General features: G+C 42.8%; 1 protein-coding gene across 8 annotated transcripts in view; it reads right to left on the bottom strand.

Annotated features, from left to right (window-relative positions):
* OSBPL3 (oxysterol binding protein like 3) overlaps window positions 1–17,063 on the bottom strand; it is an 81,148-nt gene that overhangs the window by 63,974 nt on the left and 111 nt on the right. For 7 of the 8 annotated variants that reach the window (XM_015853793.2, XM_015853791.2, XM_032443188.1 and 4 more), the window contains exon 2: window positions 1,663–1,785. The gene's annotated coding sequence lies outside the window, so the exon portion shown is untranslated. Of the gene's footprint in view, window positions 1–1,108; window positions 1,310–1,662; window positions 1,786–17,063 lie in introns of those variants that run through there. The other variant, XM_032443187.1, reaches the window with a different exon arrangement.

Raw genomic sequence — 17,063 nt, forward strand, 5'->3', positions numbered from 1 at the left:
TAAAGAGCAGACACTGCTGAACTGCTACTGTTCATAAGCTGAATACTGATAAATGTTACAAAATAAATATTATGAAATACTATGAAAAACATTTAATTCGACTGTGCTCATGCTTCAAGTAATAGAAGAACAGAATTCAACACACGTAGTACATACAAGAACTGAACTTGTAATTTCAGGTTGGGAAAACTGTGACAAATTACCAGTGAATGGAGTTCCATGAAGGTCAAGAAACAAGGAAAACTTCCTTCACAATATTTTCCTATTCTCAAGTGAGTAGTAAATAATTCTTTACAAAGTAACATATATAAACTGCTTCTATAATAAGCCACAGATTTAGTTTTCAACTTCATAAAATGAACTACACCATGCGCTACTGTGAGATTTAACATCTCTTAAGAAAGAAGAGCAGCCTGGTCTAATGGTTGGTGACCCTGCACATAGCAGAAGGGTTGAAACTAAATGATCTTTGAGGTCCTTTTCAACCCAGGCCATTCTATGATTCAATGAAAGAAGGTTACAGAATCTTCAAGGATTCCAGGAACATATTTCAACAGGGTAGCACTATGCCAGTAAGAAAACAAAAATATTTTTGAGAAGTAATGATTCTCATAGCAGCCTTTTTCCATATCTCTAAGAGCCACAAAGAATTTCCTCTCTGTAATTGTTCAAACTCTGTTAGTTTTCTGTCCCAGTAAATCTATCACCCTTCCTTTTAGCAACTAACAAAACTGTTTTTCAACAGAGATTGTTCTTGCACCAGAAGTTAGAGATGAGGATACACAAAGGGAAGATTTTGTGTGCTACTCTACAGAAGGTAATTAACATACCTTTTTCTCATAAATCCCTTCTGAAAATAAAATAGCCACGTGTTGTGCTTTAGGGTGTGGCAGGGCTATACTCATTTCTGCCAAGTACACAAAACTTTCTGCAAGTCTGTAGACAAGCAACATTACTTCACTACTTACATATAAAACATGGCAACATTGTCAGTTAATGTTTTAGTAACCCTGTTTGATAAACTCTGTTATTTGCATAGGTAAAAAGATCCTATAGCTACTGGGCGCCTCCCAGAATGAGACCGTTGTAGAAGTATAGCAGTACCTACCAAAGCAAATAAACCAAGTAGGAACGTTTTCCATTTGTTGCTCTCCTCTATTTTCCAGTCTCCAGTTTGTAGAAGCAAAAAATGCACATGGATGTTTATTTGATAAAGAGCAGCCACATCTTGCAGAGATCCAAACCCTGTGCCTGTTGCATACTTCAGCTTTCATGACTCAACTCTGGCATTCCAAAGGAACACAAGTCCTTCCTGAGCAATATGCACCTCACAATACTTAGTACATGCTCACAATAGAAACTCTGAGATACAGAGCTTGAAAGAATTTCTACATCCTTCAATTCTTCTAAACTCAGTTGAGCACAGTCATCGCGAAAGGAGATGGAAGTGCTGCCTCTATGCCAATAAAAATGCAATTCTCTCTCCCTGTATGAGTCCACATAAATGGGATCCAATAAAGGGTAACTGTTCACAGCAAGAAGCTTCTCATACCAACTCTGTCATCACATCCCCTCTAGGTTGGAAAAGACTCCACGTCAATTACAGTTCTGTTTTCCCATAGAAAGGGAACAAAATCCACATCATAAGGAAGGCTGACTTACAGTGAGTGGGCAGTCCCTCGGAGCTGACCCTCTAATATTCAAATCTCTTCTTTTAGAGTGGTAGAAGTCCAAGCAATTCCATTAGGCAACACCTGGGAAGCTCATGTGAGTCTGCTGCTGGATCTGAAAACAAACATACCAGACTTAAAATAAACTTCCTGCTACTTTGTCCTCCCATACCTGGAAAGTACGAGGGAGCTAGAGAAAATGATCTGTGAATATCTGGAAAGCTTTTAACTCTTATTTCACATTTGCTGAGTTAGTGGCATTACTGCCTTCACTTAGTGTTATTCTTAAAATGTCGGCATGTTTTCCAAAGAATAAGAAAACAAATCATTTTTTCTGTTGTCAGTTCACTGAGCTTCAAGTAATACATTTGCCTTCTTTTACCAATTGTCTACATTTAATAACTCCTAATGTCACGTTTATACTTAATTCCTTGCTTCTTCTGTTTGTTACACTCCTAGATATGCCACCACCACCCCCAGCTGGTTTTTATTCTAAACATCTGTGATCTAATTTTAGGATTTGATCTTTTAATGTATAAGTTTGTGTATCAAAATATTAAGGCTGGAAAAACTGTGTTAACCACGATATTTCATATTAATTCAAAGTTCTTTTTTGTGCTGCCTTTTAAGATTGGCGACTTAAAACAGCTATTAATGCAATAGCCCGTTGACATTTTTAGCCTGTAGGAGCCTGTAGTGGGCAGAAGCAGATGAAATAATAACATATTTGAGTGATGAACCAGCTTTACAATTTTATTAGTCAGACTTTCCCAGATCTGTGGCTGGTATCTTTCTTAGTATATCAAAAATTTTGTCACATTAAAAACTTCCAACCAATCACTCACAATAAACTTCTTATGTTCAAGGCAATAGAACAACTTGATGATAAGCCCCTACAAATAAACACAAACACCAAGCTTTGAGAAACAGGGCATTTAACTTTTTGAGTTGATGTTATGAACCAAGTAAGAAAAACAGAAGGAATAATCTGATATAAATTAATCTGAGAAAATTACGTTACTCATCAGAAATATGTTACATATCACACTGAAATAGCAGGGACCCTAAAGGGGAACCACAAGGTCAGACCTTACAGAATCACAGAATGACCCAGGTTGGAAGGGACCTCAAGGATCATGTAGTTCCAACCCCCCTGCCTGGCAGGGCCACCAAACATACACATTTACTAGATCAAGTTGCCCAGGGCCCCGTGCAACCTGGTCTTGAACACCTCCAAGGACGGGGCATCCACAACCTCCCTGGGCAGCCTGTTCCAGGGCCTAACCACTCTCCTAGTGAAGAACTTCCCCCTAACATCCAACCTAAATCTTCCCTCTTTTGACTTAAAACCATTTCCCCGTGTCCTGCTATTGTCAGCCCTTACGCAGCAATCCTAACAGGTCACCGGAAAGGAAATCCAAGAGTAATGCAGAATGGTACCTACAGAATGGTAGGCAGAACTAGGCCCTTTAGGGCTGATTGGCCAATTCTCTCACCTTCTCTATGTTTGCCCTTTGTTCCTGCTGCAATTCCTAGTCAAGCCAGTAGCATCATGACTGGAATGAGATCGGGAAATTAATCCAAGTAACTCAAGTAATTGATCTAATAACTTAGACAGCAAAAAAGCCAGATTTTTAGCCACACTGTTAGCTGAACCAGCTCATTGCATGGATGCCAAAATCCATGCAATAAAAAGAACAAACCAAGCAGCTGCACACAGGAACACAGAGCAGCTACCCCATTTTTGGAAGCGGCATGAAATTATGCTGATTGACACTGAAAATGGAACTGAGAACAAAATAGCAGTAAGAAAGCAAGCATCTTGCCAAAATCAGCCTGCAGTAAGCATGGCTTCTACATTCAGTTCGACGCATGTGAGCAAAAGCCATCAGTAATGCCAGGTCTGACTGAAACCACACATTAACATCTTATAGTTTGAATGATAGATAAGCTAGTTACAAATGCCATAAAGTTGTGCTAGCTTTAATTGCTCCAAGCTAAATATAACTTGGAATCTAATCGCTCCCCCCCCGCCCTTCTGTCTTTCAGAAAGAGGAAAAAAGAAAAAAAAGCAAATAGGTATAGCCAATTGGCCATCATCACAGAGAAAAAGGAAGAAAATCACTGAGACAAGTTGGAGTCTCAAATACTCGTGCAGCACTCCTGGTCACATCAGGCTGCTGTTTGCTCTCCCACCAATCGCTCTGGCTCCAACTACAGTCAGCAAGTGAAGCACACATAGCTGCTCCCATCCAAGCTCTGCCATTTCTCTGCTCTGCTACTGAATCCCACTTGCCCGATGCTTCCAAAGTACTGCCCTGGTACCCAAGTGCTTTCCTCAGCTCAGCAGCACAGGGGAAGAAGACAAGGGCAAGTGTCCTCCTGCACACGTGTGCAGCTTGATCCTCGCCTGCTGCTTCTGTATTAGCATTACATATATGAGGGGTCCAACATCTGCTACAGCAGCAGAGACTACACCATCCTGCTAAAGGCATGGAACAAGTTATTCTGCCTTCTTGCATTACATCAGGATTTCAAAAAACTTAAATGCAAAGTTCTGTGCAGCAGGCTTTATTTTCCCTCTCTGAGCTGATAAAGGCAGAAAATTTGGCTGACAACTAGAAATATGTCCAACAGATTCAGCATTTTGTTAACCAGCATTATAAATCATTATGTAACTGAAGTTCCCCACTTTGTCTACTGCTCAAGGCCAGGGGAGGGGGGCTTTATCTATCCTCTGCTCATTTTTACTGAGCTGAGGTCTTAATTTAAAAAGGCAAACAAACAAACAATGCTCCCCCCCAAAATAAAACCCCCCAAAAAACAAAATAAAACAAAAAAAATACTCTTATTTTTAAGAATTCTGGTTGTCCTCATCCCTTGTCTGTGGTGCGTGCAGTCAAGAGCGTTGCTATTTATGGAAAAAAAGTATTCATCAGACCATAAGAATTACTGCATGTGGCATTAGAGATGAAAAGAGGGGCCAGCCGACTCCAGCCCTGCTTGCCTTGCAGAGCTGTGCACGCACTGAAGGAGCACAGCTGGAGGTCTGCCAGGAGGAACCTCCTGCACTGAACAAGCCCAAAGCCGGTATCCCACACTTCCTGTCCTCTGGCCTAGCACTTGTGAGACAAGGAGCAGGCTGGATAGAACAGTCTAAAGGAACTCTGTGTATTTGTTGTTTATTGTGAGAAATGTTAAAGCAAACCTCCTGACATGTGCTGTTCTACATTAGAACATCCATGCTCTGCTAGTAGAGCTGACACAGAGCAGAAGACGAGAAGGAAGGACTCCCTGCTGTCAGTGCAGAGACAGACTTCTTCCATCCACTTCTGGTAAATGCAATAACAAAGCCTGTAAGGCTTTGCTTTCTGAAGTAGCAGACCTAGATATGGATAAACAACACAAAACATAGGGATGAATTTTCTAGAGACTTAATACAAAGACCTTCAGCCACAATCACAGACGGCATTTTTGTTTGAAAGTCACAACAGCCTATTTGGTAATTCAGCACAGTTGAACATCTAAAAAATACCTGCACACTCGACACCATGAACCTCTTGTGGATCAAAGCACTCCTGGTGTTATACGGTAACTGCAGTGACCCAGGACTCAGTGTCCCGCTGGCTGGCAGTGGCAGCCAGGCACAGGCAGCATGGGACAGGGGTGGCTGCACAAGCCATCTCCCATCCATATTTAAAACCAGAGTACAAAATGTACTCAACTACAATAACGTGTAGTTATTATTAAATTATTATTATTATTAAATCCAGTTAATCTGGATCTGAAGATCAGAGAAAAGATACTAGAAAAGGGTGATTTGTCTCCAAAATCAGAACATCTGTGTAAGTATAAGCCTTTCTGTTCTTGGAGGTGTTCAAGACCAGATTGGATGGGGCTCTGGGCAACCTGATCTAGTAAAGGTGTATGTTTGGTGGCCCTGCCAGGCAGGGGGGTTGGAACTACATGATCCTTGAGGTCCCTTCCAACCCAGGTCATTCTGTGATTCTGTGATCTGTTCTTCTTAGTCTCATACCCGCACACAGAAACCCACACAAGCAGAGCACATTCAGTTTCAAGTCAGGACAATTGAAACCTCAATATTTACAAAACTTCCATGGAAACAGTAACATAACTGCTTTGCCATTCATTAAAACAACAAAACTCATGAGAATAAAATTTCTGTCATTGTCCAGAAGTTGCAACCTACTCCAAGTTGGCTTATTCAAGGAATTTTTCCTGTACAAATACACAGAAATAGAAACGGCCAATTACGTGTCTACACATTCCAGAATGCATTCATTTACCAGATGCTTTTCTCTGCATCTTGTGACCTGCAAGATTGCTTCATTCAGCTGTAATAATAGCCCAGGAAAAATTATGGCAACTGCTATTGCTGTATATGTGACGTTATGGGGAAATAGAAGTATATATTAACATACAGATATTTTCACTTCTATATGACTTGAGATATGTTTTCTCTCATACAAATATTTCTCTGTAGATAGATGCGCACTTAATGTGAATTTAGATAGAAAGACACCTCAAGTTCCATTCAAGTGAATGTTTTCCTCATCATAGCAAATAATTCACAAATGAAGGCCTTTTGCCTCCTCTTTGCACTTTCGGTACTTCCCTGCTGAACCAAAGCTGTAATTCTCCTGGCTGTTCAAAGTTCCTCAAAATACAGTTGAAGAACAGATTAAGAGGAAAAGCCCCGAAGGTTATTTATATAGCAAGACTTCAAACAACCGATCCAGCCGCATCTCAGGTGATTTAAGAGAAATTAAAACAACAAAGAGAGAAAGAAAGGTGAGTGAAACTCCAGAGTCCTCCCAGTTACTTGTGGCAACTCTCCTCATGAATGGACGCCATTTCTTCACTAGGAGAGTGGTTAGGCCCTGGAACAGGCTGCCCAGGGAGGTTGTGGATGCCCCGTCCTTGGAGGTGTTCAAGACCAGGTTGGACGGGGCCCTGGGCAACCTGATCTAGTAAAGGTGTATGTTTGGTGGCCCTGCCAGGCAGGGGGGTTGGAACTACATCATCCTTGAGGTCCCTTCCAACCCGGGTCATTCTGTGATTGATGAGATCAAAATGCTGAACCTGGGGGACAAGGTGACACACTGGAGAAGGGACTGACAGATGGAAGTGAGAAGTGGAAGTTATTGGGCACCCACGCAATGCTGTCATGCAGCCTCACTACACAAGCAGAGGAAAATGAGGATGTGGCCAAGAAGGATTCTAATCTCTGATCATTTGATAGAAGACAAAGCCCTGGCATGGATGGCAACAGCGGTCAGGCTGACCAGTAGACTGTCCAGTCCAATTTGCATGACCACATCAAATGCTTTGAAGTATCGGTGTACTAGTTTAGAAGTAATAACAATAAAAGAGGGGGAAAAATTAAAAAAAGAAAAGGCCTGTATTACGAAATGGAAGAACTTGAATTGGGTATTAAATGTAAGGCTAAAATTAACAGGGACGGTAGAGCCTTAGCAGCTAAAGCACATCTTGTTATTCAGAATAAACAGAAGTGGGTGGTGCACATCTATACAACTTACAACTGTGATGGACTAAAATAGATACATTATATAAAACTGAGACATTACGAAGTAAGAATACACTGTGTTTTGGTCCAAAAAGGTCCTTTAAGGAAGAACTGTCCTGTATGGAGCGCTGCAGGTCTGCAATAGATCCCAAAAATCCAGCTTCGTTATAGATTTCATTATAGTCACGGGGAACTGTGCATTGTAAGAGATTAACTTCTCCAACAAGTGAACGACAAGCAAAAGGAATTAGCTGAAGAAGTCGGGAAGGCTGAGGAATTCAGAAATCCAAAGCAGAACTGCTGAGCTGCTGCAGAATCCAGCCTGGAAATCCCTTGTTGGATGCAGCGTGCAATGGACAACTTCTAAGATGAAAGAGCCTGAACAGATAGGCCTAAACATCCCTAAATGGCAGGGAAGGCACTGATTAAAGAAGTTGCACATCATCTGTTTAATTTAATTTTTAAAATGTAAGCTACTAAAAGAATATATAGTATTTTCCTCTTGACTGCATAAGGCTCACATTACAGACACTGTCAGATGAAACTGACTTACATGCACAGGTTTTACTTTTGGGAACTCAGTCATATCCTTTCATCTCCTTCTTAACAAGTAGTCCAGTATACTTCCCTCCACAAAGACATGACTGTTACTCAGCAAATTTCCTTACAGTCACTTCATGCTGTCAAAAGCATGAGAAGAGATCATCATTTTTTGTTTGAAAGAAGAAGACTCCTGTGCTTCAGCCTGTGAGCCTTTACAATCTAACCTGTAAATCCAATGCAAATCTAACATTTACCATTACGAATAAGAAGCTGTATGTATTCATATAGAAAAATCTGGATACCCAGCCTTCATTTGGATACCCAGCCTTCATCTCTAGTTCCCTTTAAATGGTTTTATCCACGCTGCATTCTACACCTCCTCTCTCCCAAAGTAACACACTGCACAGCTGACTGAGTGGCAATGCACTTCAGGACTGCTGGGGAATGAAGAATGAAATTTCCTCCTTAATTTGAGTTCTGAATGATGCAAATGCTGGGAGCTGGGAGCCAATTTGTCCTGGGAGAGGTGTGATATCTTCCTAACATCCAGCATTTTATTTTCCAGAAGATAAAATTCACATAACAGCAAATAAAGGCAACCCTTAGGTAGAAGGGCTCTGCACACTAAAGTTCTGTTTAATAGTTTCATTTGAAAACAGCAGAAGTGCACAACTCTTGTTCTGCACTGAATATAGGATATTTCTACATTTAATATGACCAGAGTGCAAGGTTAAGTAAATAATGGAAGCTCACTTGGCAATAAATATTTGGTAATTCAATCCAAACTGTCATTACGTCTGGATTACCAAGACTGATACATCATCCAGAGTCAGAAAAATGTTGATGCTTTCAAGTATTGAGCCATGCCAAATAGGCAAAGATTTGCTGTGCCTCTATAGCTCGCAGCAGCCGCCATTACAGAAGCTCCACAAGTATCTCCTGAAGTGAGAGCACTCAGGCACTTGACAGCCAAATACAGTCACTGTATCGTTACCACTTACAATGGGACTGAGAAAGTCATATGCTTTAAAGTAAGAAGACAAAGATACAGCCAGGAATAAATGGGAAGATCTTCCCCATCCAGCTTATCACAATAATCAGCCAGGACTAAAAGAAGGTTGTAGAAGCTTGCCTGATAAAAAACAATGACCTCGCGTGCATTCAGGACAATCAGTGGTGTCCCATTACTTGAAACCTGATCTTTTGAAATGTAAGATTATCGCCAGTAAGGGATCCTCACTACACCAGCAATTCCACATATATGACGTAGCAGAAGAAAGTGACCTTGTATGCTTGAGTGCTCCTGCAATAAAAGAGGAAAAAAAATGCTAACCACTCTTTTCAATCATTCTATTTTGTGAATGTCTGCCAATATATATATATTTTTTTTTTTTTTTCCAAGAAAAAAAATTAATTTGCCAGAGTAACATCCTGGAAATGGCTCAGCTGTGAATTTACAGGAAGACTTGATCCTGCTGAGTTTCAAAGGATAGAATACAATAGGGTATAATATATAGGGGAAAAAAGGAGCTCGTGGAAAAAAAGCCTGAGATTCTGCCATGCTGTGGAAAATTCTAACATCTGATTTTTAAATCTGACATGAATTTCCATATTTATTCAGTAAATTGAACGGAAAAAAGCCAGTTGTACTTGTCTATTCTTATTGTAGGAAACAGAATAAGAAAGAGTTTGTTCCAGCTACACAGCTAATAGGCCATATAGCTGGACATAAGCTAAAAGGCAGGGACTTTATTTATTCATAACAGTGGTTCTCTACTTCATTAAGTTCCCTTTTTTCAGCCATTTGTAATTCTCTGAGCTCTGGAAGACATTCAGTGAGCCTTCATTTTATAAGGTCCATAAGGTTAATGTGATACTAAATGCTTCTAGTTTTATTGCCTTGCAGACGAGATACGTGGAATGAACTCAGAGATTGTGCCTTTCTTCTTGAAATACAAAACAAAACAAACAGTAAAAACTCTCATCACAGGAAAGAATGAATGAATGGGTCTCACACTTCCTCAATGTCAGCAGCTGTGGCAGTGGTGTAAGAACTTTCACCCAGCAAGCAAGCAAACTATAATGTACCAGTTTGGGCTTAGCTTACTTCTAACTAACCAGTTCTGGAGTCGCTAAGCTGCCTATCAGAATTAACACACAACGGTCTTTCAGTATAAATTATTACCATCATTCAGTTAAAGATGACAAGAAACCATTGTAATATTTTGCCCCACATTTTTACTCCGTATACAAATGTTGTGTTTATTTTGCATTTCGCCTCCCCAGCTGTGTGCCCTCTCAGCCTGGTAGAGGTACCAGCAGAACAGTGGTAGGAAAATGAGGGTCCATGATCAGTCTTAATCACCTAATATTTTATTCAGTACACAGTACATGTTGATGCTCCTAAGGGTACACCTACAGCATGCACTTCCCAAAAGCTGGTAACTTTCTTACTGACAAAGTCTTTCTTACTTACATAACAAAGTCCAGTAGACCAGTACTGAGTTCTCCTCCTTCAACTGTTGGGACTTACGAAGGAAATATCAGCTTTTCTTCCCCAAAATGGCTGTTGCTAGACTTCAGTAACAGAAGAAGATTTAATCTAGATTCTCCCCTCTCCATATACAATTTCCTGTTGTTCCTTGTTTCCCACGTGTCAGTTTGTGTCCATCTTCTCTTGTCCCGTCCTACATCTTAACAAGTGACCAAACCACTTACAGAATGCTATCTTTTAAGGAAACTGAAGATAACTGCTCTGTTCTGTTCCACAAACCCAGTTAACCCAGCCTAACCGCAAGCAAAACCATTTCTGAGAACTTCCAGGACATCACAACACCAGCACAGACCTCAAAGGCTTATTAATCATTCCTGCTTGTTAGCATAAACATGAAAGAGAAATCTCACTGTATAGAGCTGGGGAAAAAAAATAAATGCAATAAGACATTCTTTTGTTCCATTCTCACTTATTTAAAAAGCAAAGACCTGCAATTTGCTGGACCCAAACTGTGCGATACATGCTACCTTGCTCTTTGAACATCTGCTACCCAAATGGTTGCACAGGTCACGGACCGCTGAGCAGCAGACAGATACATCCCATTAGAAGGGGGAAAAAGGAAAAAAAAAAAAGGCTTCTAAATTGTGGAATGGAATCTCTCAGCAAGTATCAACCTGCCTCTCTTTGGCACACAGCAGGGTATGAGGGAGGGAACCTGAGAAAGGCACCACAAACTCGTAGCAGAGTCATCTCACCACGTGAGCTCTCTGTAGGCCACATCCTTTGAGGTTAACTGCATCAGCTCCCCAGTAGGCAGATGGTAATGACCAGGAGGTGCCTGGGGATCCCCACTGCTACTGATAATTTACATAAAGTGCGTAAGCAGCACCGCAGACAATTAAGAGACTCTTCCTTTTTCTTTTAATTAAAAGATTTGGAAGGGTAGTAACGACTTCATAATGAAATTTCTCTTCTACCCTGCCAATACATTGTAAGTTGCACTTAAATTCACAGTTCATGCTGTCAGGGGATCTCAGCATTCCTATTTATCACACATGAGGGACACAGCCACCATTCACTTTGACAGTAGACAGGATTTTATAGAACTATTAAAGAAGCTTCTTTGGTTGCAGCCAGAGCAGCTTCAGACACCAAGATGAGCAAGACGTGTTCTGCATCTTGTTTAGGGGAGACGTTGCTGCTCTTCTGTTAGTGGCAGAACCCTTGTGACAATAAAGCTTATCAGGACTGGTTTTAAAGTCATCTCTTGCCATTACAAACAAGACTGCAAAAGCTCTCTTAGAACAGCATGTTTTGTGTAAGGCATCGCGGCTCTGAAGAAACTCTCAGCCTGGAGGAGGCTCAGGGGAGACCTTATTGCTCTCTATAACTCATGTAATCAGTGATAGAACTAGAGGGAATGGTTTTAAGCTGCGCCAGGGGAGATTCAGGCTGGACATTAGGAAGTATTACTTCTCGGAAAGGGTAGTCAGGCATTGGAATGCACTGCCCAGGGAGGTGGTGGAGTCACCAACCGTGGGAGTGTTCAAGAAACGTTTGGATGTTGTGTTGAGGAATATGATTTAGCTGGGAAGTATTGGTAATGGTTGGACTAGATGATCTTCTAGGTCTTTTCCAACCTTGATAATTCTGTGATTCTGTGATTCTCTCCATTCCTTCTCAAGGCTTTTCTGGACACACTACAAAACAATTGCACTGAAAAGAATGGAGACAAAGCCTTCAATACCGTCTCCCCCAGTATTCTCCTGGAAAAGCCAGCAGCCCATGGCTTGGACAAATACACTTTTAGCTGGATAAAGAACTGGCTGAATGGCCAGGCCCAGAGAGTGGTGGTGAATGGAGTTAAAACCAGCTGACAACTGGTCATGAGTGGTGTTCCCCAAAGGTTGATACTGGGGCCTGTCATGCTCAATACCTTTATTAATGACCTGGATGAGGGCATTGAGCGTACCCTCAGTGAGTTTGCAGATGACACCAAGTTGGGAGGGAATGTCTATCTGCCAGGGGGTAGGAAGGCCCTTCAGCAGGACCTAAACAGGTTGATTGCTGAGCTGAGGCCAATGGGATGAAGTTCAGCAAGTCCAAGTGGTGGGTGCTTCACTTCAGCTGCAACACCACCAGCCAATGCTACAGGCTTGTAGAAGAAATGGACCTGGGGGTATTGGTCAACACTCAGCTAAACATGAGCCAGAAGTGTTCTAAGGTGGCCAACAAGGCCAACGGCATCCTTGCTTGTATCAGCAATAGTGTTGCCAGCAGGAGCAGGGAAATGATTATTCCTCCGTACCCAGCCCTGGTACGGCAGCACCTTGAGTACTGAGTTCAGTCTGAGTCCCACACTGCAAGAAAGATATCAAGGTCCTAGAAAAGAGTGGTCAGGTGCTGGAACAGGCTGCCAGGAACGTGGTGGAATCTCCAGCCTTGGAGGCGTTCAAGAATCATTTAGATGTTGTACAGAGTGACATGCTTTAGTGGGAAATACTGATGATAGGTAGACAGTCAGAATGGGTGATACTGGAGGGCTTTTCTAACCTTGGTGATTCCATGGATTCTATGATTTCAACAACAACAACAAAAAATGAGTCAATCGTTGTTAACATAGAACAGAATTGTGCCAGAGAGCAGTATCCTTGTCTGCTCATTTAAAAACATGAAGGGCAAGACAACCTTCTGTAACAAGCAGAATTAAGAATGACACAGACGGGCTTGTGTGCTGAGAAGGATAGTCTCCCACACACACCACTCCGCTGGGGCCCGACAAGCCAGTCTGAATTTGTCGCTTCTGTGGCTTCAGCTACTGTCCAGGCAGAAAGAAGCAAACGCTTCAGGCAATTGTGTAAACCCACGCAGTTGTTCTTTATTGGAACTGTTAAGACTGGAAGATTCATTCGGTTTCACCAACAGTATATGAAAAATGGAACAGACAACAAGCAGAACAATCGTGTACTAGGAAAAACCTCCAGAATGTGGGAGAGAAAAAGTGGCATAAAAATGACGGTGACAAAGAAAGGTGACCTCAAAGTGAATAAGTGATGGTGACCATAGATTATAGAATCATAGAACAGCCTGGGTAGGAAAGGACCACAATGATCATGTAGTTTCAACCCTGCTGCTATGTGCAGGGTCGCCAGCCACCAGATCAGGCTGCTCAGAGCCACATCCAGCCTGGCCTTGAATGCCTCCAGGGATGGGGCATCCACAGCCTCCTTGGGCAACCTGTACCAGTGCGTCACCACCCTCTGAGTGAAAATAGATAAGAGATAATGCTTGGTGAAAAGAGTCATAGAGGTACTACCTTAAGTAGTGATAATAGAAATGGAAGAAATTAAGATGAGGAAAGAGTGAGACCGTATTCAGCCAGGGAAACATTTCAGACTTCAACTGTAAAACCTTTAATGAGAGGATACATCATCTGGACAGAAAGCCCAGCGCTTCACATTCTTCTACTGGCAGCAAAGACACTAATGAAACTCAACAATAAAGTGCAACATACAACGTTACCATAAACAAAGAACAGATCTAAAGTTAACAGGGGTGCAAATAAGGACTATTAGTTTCTCAGCTTCATTATTTTGGATTATTATTGCCTTTCTTCTAGGAGCCGCAGTCAAACACAAGCACTGCTTGATGCTTGTAGTGCAACATACTAACATTTTTGCTGACTTTTTGGGGAGGGCAGAGGTGTTCAGTGTAACCAACATGCAGGCAGAGTCTGAAGCTATCACTAAGATGCTGGAACTGTGAAGAGTTAAATCAAAAGATTCCCAATTAATGCACTGCACCAGAAGAAGAAAGGTTGATTTTCTTGCGCTTATATTAACACAAGCGCCAAAGAAAACATTCAGAAGGAAAGAAATCATTACAATGGAAGCATTTGTATTTGCCAACCTAAATATGATTCAACCAACAAAACCCCCACAGCTGAAAAAAAATCAAGGAATAAATCTTCAGGTCAGGTGCTCAGATCTGAACAACTGGACATGGAAAAGAGGAATCTGGAACCAAAAATCCACATACACCTCTGGGTCAGATAAGGAATAGAGCTTGGCTAACGTGCTGTATAGTGACTGCAAAGGACGAATTGTTCAAAGTCAATTGAAGCTGTTATAAAACTGAAGAGCAATGCCAGAGGCATGTGAGGAAGCACATATGCTGCCTTCCTCCTGTGACTTACTAAGATGCTATTAGGCAGCCACTGTATCAGGCTTTCTTGCAGTTAGACACACAATTAGTACGTTCAGAGACCCCTCTGAGCTCCCAGCAATGCTTAATGCTCCCAGCGATTCTGAATGCACAAGTTCATCTCGGGGCCCAGAGGTCAGCAAACATCAGTTCTCACTCATTTCTTGTCTTCTGTTGCACATTGCAGGGATTCCCATCAAGCTCCATTTATTGGTATTTACACCTCAAGAACCACATGTAGGACAGCCCTCAGCCAAAGAAAGAGAATTCTCAGTGCCTTCCATGCCAGAAGTCTCTTACTTCTGTGGTTAGCACCGTAGAACACCCAGACACTGAAATAGGATTAAGCACTGTTGTGCTCACTGCTAGATATTAACACGTGACTTGGACCCTAAGGAGCTTGCATTGAGTCAGCGGAGCTGCGCACACTGGGCAGGCAGGGCCGTGTGGGCTGAGCTGCAGTGCACCGACCGACCTCAGCCAGCACTGTGCTTTTAATGACTATACGTGTGCCACAACTGCCACTAAATCTGTACTAATACAAAGGTTATCTGAGTGGTGAGCTGTTCTTTAGCAGTCATCTCAGTTCAGACACTTCAAGTGATAAAGAATCGGTGTGAGCTCTATATTTTCTTCCTTCACTCTTGAGGCTGCCCTTAACTTTTGTTTCAGTTCATGAGAAACAATATGCCGTGGGCTTCATGCTGACAGAGCTCCAGAACCAGCACTAAAAATACTGCATTAATTCATGTCATAACTTCATCTGTAACAATCTGGTGTTTCTGCACACATGATATGTGCTACATGGAAGCCACAAGCAGTACAGAATCACAGAATGAATCACAGAATCACAGAATGACCCGGGTTAGAAGGGACCTCAAGGATCATGTAGTTCCAACCCCCCTGCCTGGCAGGGCCACCAAACATACACCTTTACTAGATCAGGTTGCCCAGGGCCCCGTCCAACCTGGTCTTGAACACCTCCAAGGATGGGGCATCCACAACCTCCCTGGGCAGCCTGTTCCAGGGCCTAACCACTCTCCTAGTGAAGAAAAGTAGGAAGAGAAGTCTGCAGGAGGAGCAAGCTAAGGCAGACAGGTAACAATTCATTCTTACAAATAGAATCCATGAGATCCAAGACTGCCACAACAGTGTCACATTTCACCCTAGAGAGCATGGAATAAAACTTCTAATATGCGTTAAGAAGAGAAAAACCTATTAGATATACATGCATGGGTGTTCTAGTTAGACTCGATTCTTGAAGATGATATACATGCTTTCAAAAACTGGCTGCACACACACTGTTGCAATAAGCCAACTCCATTAGAGCTCAGCATCACTTCCTGCCCCCAGTGACCGTGCTGCAGCGTCAGCCTGACCACAGCTGCTCAGCAGCACCCCAGAGCACAGCACGTACCTCCACCTGTACACGGAGCATCTCCCTGCCCTCCAGTTCCCCTCCCAGCTTCCAGACCTTAGTCCTGTACAAAGCGAATAGGACAGTTGAGGCCTAATGCAGCATGTGGTTGGACACCAGAGCAAGGATCATAGAATGACAGAATGAACCGGGTTGGAAGGGACCTCAAGGATCATGTAGTTCCAACCCCCCTGCCTATCAGGGCCACCAAACATACATATTTACTAGATCAGGTTGCCCAGGGCCCCGTCCAACCTGGTCTTGAACACCTCCAAGGACGGGGCATCCACAACCTCCCTGGGCAGCCTGTTCCAGGCCCTAACCACTCTCCTAGTGAAGAACTTCCCCCTAACATCCAACCTAAATCTTCCCTCTTTTAACTTAAAACCATTTCCCCGTGTCCTGCTATTGTCAGCAAAGGAGAAAGGTGATACAGGATTGGAAACTCTACTGGTTAGTCATTGCTAGGAATAATAATAATTACTGTAATAATAAAGTGAAGCTTGCAGAAATTGAAGCTGTGGTTACCTTCGCGCAGAACACCAATGCTTTAAGTAGGCGAACCAGACTTAGAAAAGTAGAATGAGGCATCTGGAACTCTGTGATTTATCAATGAGAGTCAAGGGACGAAGACACAACCTGTGTCCCTTCTCGGGTCTGTGACAAACACTGGAGCCCAGGAAAAACTCGGGGCAGACAAATGACCCCCCAGGGAAGGAGTGAGCTCGTTTAGTGCCCTTTCTCCAGCCATTCCACATCAGCAAGTGCTGGGGAATCATTCCAAACGGCTTCAAGTAACGGAGTATTTCAATCTCAAATCGCTTCACTCGCCCTCAAATGGACATTTCATCAACTCGAAGCGCCTGGATTCAATTAACCTATTTTCTTTAGACGTGGGCAGGAAAGCGGCGCACACACGGAGCCGCTAACACGGGCGGACCCCAGCGGCAGCTCCAGACGTCCCGGGAGCGGCGTTCAGCTTCAGCGGCTCATCCGGAATCAGACCGAGCTCCAGCTAACACACACGGAGCGAAACACACAGCGAGAACACGCCGGAGAGGGGAACAGATTTCCGCTTAAGCGGCACAGCGCCCCGAAAAGCACGGCTGAAGGCGACAGAGGAGCGCGGCGCCCGACTGCTCAGCCCACACAGCCCCGCCGCCAAGTCCGCCCTGCCCCGGCTCCTAC

Source organism: Coturnix japonica, chromosome 2 (assembly GCF_001577835.2).
Source record: "Coturnix japonica isolate 7356 chromosome 2, Coturnix japonica 2.1, whole genome shotgun sequence".
NCBI lineage: Eukaryota > Metazoa > Chordata > Aves > Galliformes > Phasianidae > Coturnix > Coturnix japonica.